This window comes from Bos grunniens, chromosome 3, assembly GCF_055505025.1.
Source record: "Bos grunniens cultivar Pamir isolate PY7600 chromosome 3, Bosgru_T2T1.0, whole genome shotgun sequence".
NCBI classification, from domain to species: domain Eukaryota; kingdom Metazoa; phylum Chordata; class Mammalia; order Artiodactyla; family Bovidae; genus Bos; species Bos grunniens.
This window is the reverse complement of record NC_141167.1, coordinates 100,587,501-100,597,684: the sequence shown is the minus strand read 5'-3', so window position 1 is coordinate 100,597,684 and position 10,184 is coordinate 100,587,501. Positions and strand designations below refer to the sequence as shown.

Genomic DNA, 10,184 nt, shown 5'->3' with positions numbered 1-10,184 from the left:
TGTTACTCGCAGAATGGCGTTTCCACTTTGGAGCCTCAGACAACCTGAGAGATGGAGTCCACTCGACATGTTCGTTCCCGTCGGGAAGCCGGAAGGTTCCGAGGGCAGAAGGTCTCCTGAGCGTCCTCGCCGCTGCAGATGTCAGCACCCAAGAGAAGCCCCGAGCTTGAGCCGAGGGGCCCCAGAAAGAAGCTGATGGCTCCTGGTTTGCTCTGCCTTCGTCCGACCATTTGCGCTTCTGGACATCGGTTTAGTAGATGGGGTGCGTGTAGCTGCAGCTGGAAAGAGATCAGTTTATTGTGAACCACTCAATGTAAGGCTTTACTGTCTTTTAAGGACCGGAAAGGAAAGGTGTGAAGCAGGCGAGTAGGTCAGAGGAAGGCCAAGGGCAGGAGAGAACAAGAGAATGAGCCAGAGGGAGAAAGGGACTGCAAGAGAGAGGAGGCTAGTATCACGGCAGGGGTCGTCGCTGGGTTGGGGAGATCACAGCGCCTGACTCTGGCGCAGCTCCTAGGCTTTACTGAGGTGTCCAGGAATCCGATTCACCCCCAATCGCAAAGCTGCTGGCCTTGCATTTGTTCTGGCAGTTTCCTTTGCTGGTTCCATGAGGAGAGGCAAGGTGGGCTGTGTGGGTCTGCAGGTTAGTGCAAGACCTATGGGCTACCTTGGAGATGACTAGTGGGCAAAGAAACACACAAATTCACTTTCCCCTTTGCAGGCTGGTCTTCAGGGTCTGGGTGGGAAACTGGAAAATCTGAGTGCTGATATCAATATTTATTTAGAGATAAGGAGATCCATAGCCAAGCAGTCAGTGAAAGTGGTTATGTTGGTGGGGGAGTGGGAGTGGGAACCTGACTGGGGCCAGTGGAGTACTCTTTGGGGTATATGTAACTCGGTATCATTCACATGTGTGTGTGTGTGTGTGTGTGTGTGTATACAAACATATATACATAGTAAGGAGCATTGCTTATATTTTAACTTTAAATTTTTACATAGTCATAAATAAATATATATCTTATCTAAAATTCTGGGTTTTGTGTCATGTGTAAGAAGGTTTTCCACTTAAAACCTTAATTTTTTTTTATTGGGGGATTTTTGAAGCAAGGAATTGGACTACTGTTCTTTTGATGAGCTGAGCAGATGAACTAGTAAACTGGCAGATCCCACTAGCCCAGGAGGCTACCACTGCCACTGTAAGGTATCAGGAACTTAAAGCCACATCCAGACTTTATGCAGTGCAGTGCCAAAATGCAAGACCTTACACTCAGTGGTGACATGCAAAGTGCCATGTGCCCAGGCATGGTCTACAAGTTTTACATGGGTGTACTCACTTTATTCTTTCAACAGGCTTCTATCATATCATCATCCTCATTTCACATATGAGAAACCTCAGATATGGAAGGTTAAGTAACTTGTCTAGTCACTCAATCAGTGAGTGGGATCTGAAACCAGCAATTTGAACTGGAGCCCGCCTGGCTCCACAGGATATGGTGCCCATCAAAGAGGAACACAAATGGTAAAAATGTTTGGCAAGAAATTTAAGACTGTATATTTCTTTCACAAAACGCCAAGGAGGAGTCACGTAACATGAATAAAATTGTCTGCAATATTCTCATGAACCACTTGCCCCCCAAACACCTTTCTTATTCCAAGAGCTGCTCCCCTTGAATCCCCAGCTTAAACAAACTTTCTGCAAGAACTAGATTTTTCCTCCTTTTTATCCTTTCCTCTCACCTTTCTAATACCTCTTCCATAGCTCTTCTGTTCTGTCACTTCCAGGTCATTCATTTTTTTAATTACAAATATTAAATATATCTAAAGAAGGAAATAAGCAATCATCCATAGTCCCACCTCCTGGAAGGGACTCCTGTTATCATCTTTGCATGTTTTCCTTCAAATCTGTTTTTAAATTATTCTAAGTTGTAGCAAAAGGTGCATGGGTTCATGCTAAGTCATTTCAGTCCTGTCTGACTCTTTTGGACCCCAGTGACTGTAGCCTGCCAGGCTCCTCTGACCGTGAGAGGATTCCAGGCCAGAATATGGAGTGGGTAGCTATGCCCTCCTCCAGGGAATCTTCCTGAACCAGGGATAGACCCCACATCTCTTGTGTCTCTTGCATTGGCAGGTGGGTTCTTTACCATTAGTATCACCTGGGAAGCCCTTAAAGTATATAGGTTTATTTTTAAAATTTCAAAAAATGCACAAAATACAAATATGTAAAATTTTGAAACATCTTAAATTCAAAAGTAACTTATGTTAATGTAGGTAAATGCTGCTGGAGTCATTTAGTTATATCAACAGAGAGAAGAATATATATAAATATGCTTTTATATGATTGAGCTCTTATAGGTTCTATTCCTATTTTCAAGTATTTCAATTTAATAGTGCATAAATTTAATGAAAAGTTACAAAAATGAAGAAACTGTTGTTTACCTTAAGAGATATACATTTCTAAAAGAACCCTCTAATGCTAATAATAATGATTATAATTGAATTAAGTTATTAAAATTTGGAATGATTCTTCTCATTACTTTTTAAAAATCAAATTTCCTAAGAATTAATTTAAAAATAATACAATCTATCCATTTCAAGTTTGATGACTTTTGACAACTGAACATGCCCATGGAACCATTATCCTGTTCAAGAACATCTCCAGCACTCCAAAATATCCTCTTGAGACCCTTTGATGACAATCCCCCTGCCACACCCTGTCGCCCTGTCCCAGGTGCTCAAGGATCTAGTTCTTTTCACTAGGGATTAGGTTGCCTCATCTAGTAATTTGCATAAGTGGATCCACAGAGTATATACTCTTTTCATCACTCAGGGTGATGTTTTAATCCATATTGTTGCCATGTATCAGGAATTTGTTTCCTTTTATTGAAGAGTAGTATTCCTTTGAGTAAATATATCACCATTATATCTATTCACTTCGTGATGGACATTTGAATGGTTTTCAATTTGGAAACCATTGTGAACAAAGCTGATATTAGCAAGTTCCTTTTGCAGGCATATGATTTATAAATTCCATTTAAAACTTTTTATAAATTCTCAAATTTATTTTGTGAATAGAATTCATTCACAAATTATGAATAAATTCATAAAACAAAATTTATTGATATGTTTAAAACTGTATTCAAATGTTACAAAAGACTGAAGTACCAGCTTCTCTTCTATTGTTTCCTACCAGAACATCCTTAAGATTAGCCACATGCTCTACCAGCTGTATTATTTGACTATCTCACTTAATCTACACAACAGCTTTATGAAGTACTTATTATTTCTTTAATATGACACTTGCAAAATTGGCCTAGCAAATTGGAGTTGACCCAAGGTCAAAGGGAAAGTAAGTGGTGGCACCAGGACTAAAAGGAGGTCCCCCAGATGTTGGGCTCATTACACTTGGGCTAAATATTCTCCGCCCTTCCTGGTTTGCTGTCTACCTTTCGCCCCTGATCTGTGTGCTTGAGGCTGACCCTGGCAACCAGCATTTCCAGGTCTTTTGCCCATGGACTCCAATGGTGCAGCCAAACAAATGAGATCAGAAGGGAGAGGGGAGGAATGTGAATGAAAAAGTTTGCCTGCCATATCAGCAAAGCATGCTGTGCCATCTAGCCACCAGCCACTACCGACCTTAATAAGTGCATTAAGAAGAAACCTATCTGTTGTTGGAGTAGGAAATGCAAGCCACTGCAGTATTCTTACCTGGAAAATCCCATGAAGAGAGGAGTGTGGTGGGCTACAGTTCATGGTGTCCCACAGAGTTGGATATGATTGAGCATGCATGACTGAACACAGACTGTGGGATCTTAGGTGCACAAACCCTGGCCCACAGTTGTGAAAGCACCAAGTTCCAGCCACTAGACTGCCAGGGATTTCTTATCACATCTTAAGATGTCAGTTACCTGGGTGTAAACTTTGTCAAAGCACTTCATTATATGTGTATTTGAAAGATGCAAGAGACTGGATCATAAATATTCTCATCACAAAAAAGAAATGAGAATTATGTGATGGGATGGAGCTGCTAGTTAATGCTCTGGTGGGAATCATTTTGCCATATATAACTGTATCCAATCAACGTGCTGCACACCCTAAACTCACACAGTGTTATATGTCAATTATATCTCTATAAACCTGGAGAAAAAATTTATAAAAAAAGAAAGAAACCTATCTCTTGTATCTTTGGAACCCATCAAAAGCCTAGGGAGACACATTCCAGTGCTGCAAGTTCAAGTGCTACCCAGCTGGGGAAGAAGAAGGCGTGCTTACTCACTGGCCGCCTAGCCAAGGATGTCTGCTTTGGCTCCAGCTGCTGAGGACAACTCCACCCACCTTCACCGGTGCCAGGAGGGCCTGGTCCCTGCCTATATTCACTTCATCCTCAGGAGTGGTTTAGATGAGGAAATCACTGAGGATTTCTTCTTTTCCCCTAATCTATTCCCACTCTTTCACTGTGTGTCTTCAAGACCACTGTTGGATGCAGAAAGGACTTAAAGGAGACTCTGCCCTTGTCCTACTGGTCTCTTCTTGCCTGGACGTTACTGCCCTGGGGTTCAGAACCACAGTGGCTGGGAGGCCACTGGCTGCCTGAGAACCTCTGTCGCCAGGTGCATCCAAGTGCATTGTGCACCTGCGACTCTCCAGCTCCCTGCAATTTGAATCTGCTGCCCCCGAGCTGCTCAGGTGGCAAGAGAAGAGTAAAGCAGTCCTCTTTGACCTGCAGTTATCTCCAGGGCTGGGAGGATCTGTGAGTTTATCAGCTCATCTGATCAGATCAACAAAAGAGCAATAATGGTCCAACTCCTTCCTTCCGAAATACTGAACTTCTTTAAAAAAATCATGGTTTTACAGTGGAAAACACTCCCCTACACATGACAATAGACCCAGAATTTTTAAAGACTGATACTTTTGACTACACACAAATTTAAATCCAAAGTACAAGCAATGAACTTTTGAAAATATCCTGTTTGTAATACAATGTTACACATGCCCCCAGACAGTAGTTTCCTGATCCCTTCCCATGTTCCTTTTTTCCAGGGATAACCAGTTTCACTGACTGTTTGGCTGTATATCTCCTTATCTCTAAGCAAATATTGACGCTCGGATTTTCCGGAGCCCGACGCTGCAGACCGGCCTGCAAAGCTGAAAGTGGAGTGTCTGTGTAGTTCCCTGCCGGCCAGTCATCTCCAAGGCAGCAGCCACCTGCAGATCTACATAACCCACCTCACCACTCCACACGGAACCCGCAAAGGGAACTTTGTCAGAACAAATGCCAGGCCAGCAGCTTTGCGGTTTGGGGTGAATCGGGTCTCTGGACACCTCAGTAAAGGGTGGGAGCTGCTCGCAGTGAAGCGCTGTGGTCGCCCCAACCCAGCGACGGCCCCGCCGCAGTACCTGCCCGCTCCTCTCTCTTCCAGTCCCTTTCTGCTTCTGGCTCATCCTCTGTTCTCTCCTGATCTTGGCCCTTCCTCGGATGTTTTCGCTAGCCTCATACCTTTCCTTATAACCGCTGAAAGTTCCAAATTATAAAGATCAGAGAGATGCTTCTCAGCATCGCAAAAGGAAAACTAGCTATTCAGGTCCATCACGGGCCTCATCTGTACTTTTCTCCCGAGCAGCAGAGGACACTAATGTTTCCATCCGCTTAAGTCTTAAGAAACCATGTCGGTGGAGCAGAGTCGAGGGAGAACGAAGGGAACCCAGCCCTCGGCTCCGGACTCCCAGCGGCTCGTCTCCCCTTCTGCCCCGGAGCAGGCTGGCCGGGCGGCCCTGGGTCAGGGACCTGGGTCTCCTCAGACGCCGAAATCTGCGACCTCTTTCGGTCTGAGCTTGGGACCAAAGGACGAGATTTCCAGAAGTGACGGTTCGAATCTTGACCGAACAGCGGCTTTGCGTGTCCAACGGAGACTTAAGAGCAAGAAACTCTGAATAAAATCGTAATAAACTGGGACAGGGCCAATAAAAAGTCGGAAGAATAGAGAACTTGAATAAAACATAGTTCTTCTCGTTCAGGTCTGGAACCCTCGACCCTAAAGCTGTCGAGATTTCCGGCTGATTATCGACATCGCAGCCCTTCCACTTTACCATTTAGTCACAGGGACAACTTTTCTAATTAAACAGAAAGGTTCCACGAGATTTGATCTCGGATCGCTGGATCCAGGGTCCTCACTATTACACCATAGAACCTCTTTGGCATCTACCTTCTCTCCCCTGCCAGGGAAAGGGCATCTGCTTCTTCAGCCTCCATATGTCCCATTCTTACTCCCAAGACTTGAACACAGTTGACCCGCGTAGGTGCACATCCTTTTTGCTTTCTTTCTGCTCCTTTCCTCTGATAGGCTCAGTTCACTCTCACCTCAGAAAATGAGGTAAAATCCACTTTGGGTTTTGTGCCAGGGAAGAGCCCCCTAGCTCTTCATCATCAATCACATATTCTGCCCTGGTTAAGCAGAATGTCCCATCTTGAGCTAAAATTTCTGCAAGTAAGAGTGTTATTTGCCTTTTCCTTGCCTTCACCCTTTTCTCATTGTTCCAAGAAGGCAGATGGTTGTCAGGGCAGGAGGCAGGATTTCCTGGGTCCCTTAGTTTTCCCATAGTACAGATTACCCTCCAAAGCCGCAGCCACCACCTCTTATCTGTAACATGTAAAGTGTGTCAGCAGTGGAGTGGGAATGGAGGCAGGTGAATGCTCCTTTTCTTCATATATTTCTGATTTGGGAGGGGTAAGGTTTTTTCACAGCAAGTGTATGTTTCTTAGATTTGCAATATAAGTAAAAATAACCATTTATATCAAACACTCAGACAAACAAGCTATACTCACCTAGAAGTGAAGGGAACCTCGCTCAGTCTAGTCTGACTTTGTGATGCAATGGACTGGAGCGTGCCAGGTTCCTCTGTCCAAGATTCTCCAGGCAAGAATACTGGAGTGGGTGAACATTCCCTTCTCCAGCGGATCTTCCCAACCCAGGGATTTAACCTGGGTCTCTTGCATTGCAGACAATGATTTACCTGCTGAGCCACTAGGAAAGACCCAAACTCACCTGGGGTGACTCAAAATCAACCACATGTTGAGGAGGACATGAGGCACAGCTCTGACACTTAGGCAGTCACAGACTCTTTGGTCAGGTTGGTCAAGTCAGTTTCTCTTCCATTTCTTAACATATCAAATCTAGAAATTGCAGTTTTAAAAAAGGCGTACAAATATCAAGGTACAAATATCAAGGTACCCAAGAGCACTGATTGTTGAATCATAGAGGGTGCACATCCAAGTTGTCTTACAGTACAGACAGTACTTATGTACCCAAAATACCACCACATTAAATACTTGCATGTATAATAGGTATAAATCCTATCAGGGCTCAGAATAATAATCTTAATTCATTGTATCATAAAAGTGTTTCTTCCCTAAGCCAATACACATAACAGAAAAAATAGCACTAGTTTTTGGCGGGTCAAAAGAGTCAGAAAGATGCCTAGTGTTGCCTTGAGACATATTTGTTTCCAGAGACTGGAGAGAGGTTTACTCAAGGAGGAAGGAGGCAAAGGGGAGGCTCTTGTTATGAGGAGGAAGTTCACAGCTCCAGGGTGAGAATATGAATCTTCTTTTTGGAAAATCAAGCTGTTGAGTGGTAACAAACAACACAAAGTCAAAGTTTATGAGTTCAAGGACCTGAAATGGACTCTGACTCATAAAGGAAGAAAAGAAACCCATAGAAAGTATGTTGAGAGATCCCAGAATGGCCAGGAAACCTGGAGAACAGGGCTCTCACAAGGGACAAGGACAGAATCAGGTGAGGTTAGAACTGGGATGGGTGGAGATGTGTGTTCTTCCCATTTCCTCCAGCCTGCACATCGGTCCTGATCTGCAAGCAGAAAACTGGCAGTGAAGGGTGGTCCAGCTACATCGGAGCAAACTTCAAGAACACTCAGGGAGCAAACTGCAAGAGCAATCAGGGGAGCCATTGTCTTGATTCCATTTACAGAAATTTCTAGAAGTATCAGGTTAATTCAAGGTGAAATAAATAAGGGTAGAGTTTGTCAAAAATTTCTGAGAATAGTGACAACAATATTTATTTATGATTTCACAGCTGATAACATGATTCATCCAGTAGTTTCTAAACCCAGGCACATCTGACAACAAATGCTTACATTCCTCCCATTTTAAAGCAGAAAGAAGGGAGGCACAAGAAATTTTTTTTATTTGTCTAAAGCCACATAAGGACAGAACTATTTTTACAACCCAGAATTTGTGCACTCAAGCACAGATAGTTGGATCTGTCTTCTCAGAAGTGGGTGTATCAAGATTTCTCAGTTGTAGGGATGGGAAGAAGACCAAGAAGAGGAGAGAAGGCAAGAGAGGGAGGGGGAAGGGTAGAAGCACAAATTCTTTTATTCTCTCCTTCCTCCCCTCTCCTTAGGCCTCCTTGATTCTTGCCTGCACCAGCCCTTTCCCTCCTTCCTCACTCTGCTACCTGGACTGAAGCACTGTTCAGCTCTAAGGATTCCTGCCCAAGCCTCCTGGGAGGTCTCCATGCCTTCCTCCCAAACCAGCCTTCCCAGCTTGGTTTTGACCCTTTCCCGCTCCCAGGTGGACCTCACAGAACGCAGCCTACCCAGGCTGGGATGCAGGAGCTCCAACTTGCTGGGGCAGCTCCGGGGGCCTTTCCGTTGCCAACCCACTGGATGCTGCGGATTCCAAAAACTGGGATAAAGTCTTTTAAAAAAGAACCATTCACTTCGAAAACTTTTCTGTATTTCCCTTCTCAACGGTCTTCATGGGACGAAGGGCTAAAGACGACAATGTATTCATCCAGGTCTTAGAGCATCCCAGTGAGTGCCCTACTCTGTCACTGGCATGCAGACACAGAACGACCATCCCGGCGACCTCTGTGCTTAGTCGCTAAGTCCTGTCCGACTCTTTGCCACCCCATGGACTTATCTCGCCAGGCTCCTTGTCCATGGGGATTCTCTAGGCAAGAATACTGGCGTGGGTTGCAAGCCCTCCTCCAGGGGATAGTCCCAAACCAGGGATTGAAGCCGGTGTCCTGCATTGCAGGCAGATTCTTACCGTCTGGGCCCCAGGGAAGCCCACTCTGGTGGAAATCGCCTGGTGGACACAGGAAACCTAACACAGCCCCGGAGGCCTATGCCAGGGTGGGCAAACTCTGATTCGTTGGGTGTAGGCGAGGACGTGGGAAGAGCCATCATGGGAGCCCCGCCCCCCGCCGTGTGTTCGGCTGTCCTTGGATCTATTTCTGTTCAGGCCCACAGGATTGGAGCCCTGGCTCCTGGTATCTCTGGGGGCTCTGGCATCTGTGGTCGGTAGAGGGCACGGAAGTGGCACCGTTTCCCTGGGGGCAGGGGTCTTATCCTAGGAAGAAGTGTCAACCCCAAAGACTCCAGGAATAGCCAGTACTGCTCTCTCCGTAGCGTTCGGCTGTCAACCCTAAAGGTTTGTGGTTCGAGCCCACCCAGGGACGGTGGGGTGGCATTTTACAGACCAAAGAGACTCCCTTTTGCCAGGAGAACACCAGAAAGTGCAGCGGCGAGCCGGCATGCAAGAGCACAGGAGTCAGGTATAAAGGAGCAGCGGAGAGGGCGGGTCCCCGGGGATTGAAAGCGTCGATCATTCTTGAGAGCCCAGAGTACTGACCGCCGGCGCTGTGAAAAGGGCCACCGCGGCGCGGGACCGCAGCGTGGGAGGGGCGGCGTCCACACAGCTGGGCCGTGGAGTCTCCTGGCCTCGGATGCAACCACCGTCCCCGCTTCCTGGGGCTTCCGGGAGCTCGTCAATCGGCTGGGGCCACCCCTGAGCTCGGGTGCGGAGCTAAGGGTCTGAGGCCTCTGCGTTGGGTGCGGGACCCCGAATGCAGCCTGTGGGGACCCCAGTGTCCTCACTTGAGGGGTGATGAGGAACTCTAAAGCAGGTTTCTCGGGACCTGGCGTCTCCGCGTCTGAGCGAGCTTGGGGCTTCAAGGTTCCTGTTTGAGTGTTAAAATTAGGTGGTCTAGATGCTGGTGACAGCATTCGGGATTTCATAAATACAGTGTTAAGTACTGGAGGGTGTCCCGTTTCCGTAGTGTAGTGGTTATCACGTTCGCCTTACACGCGAAAGGTCCCCGGTTCGAAACCGGGCGGAAACAGGTTGCTCTCCCCCACTACCCCACCGCGGAGATTTCTGATTGGTG

The 10,184-nt window shown here is 46.2% G+C and overlaps 1 non-coding gene across 1 annotated transcript; it reads left to right on the top strand.

Annotated features, from left to right (window-relative positions):
* Nucleotides 1-10,066: 10,066 nt before the first annotated feature.
* Nucleotides 10,067-10,139, top strand: TRNAV-UAC (transfer RNA valine (anticodon UAC)). Its single transcript has one exon. It is a non-coding gene; the product is annotated as a tRNA-Val (tRNA).
* The last annotated feature ends 45 nt before the right edge of the window (nt 10,140-10,184 follow it).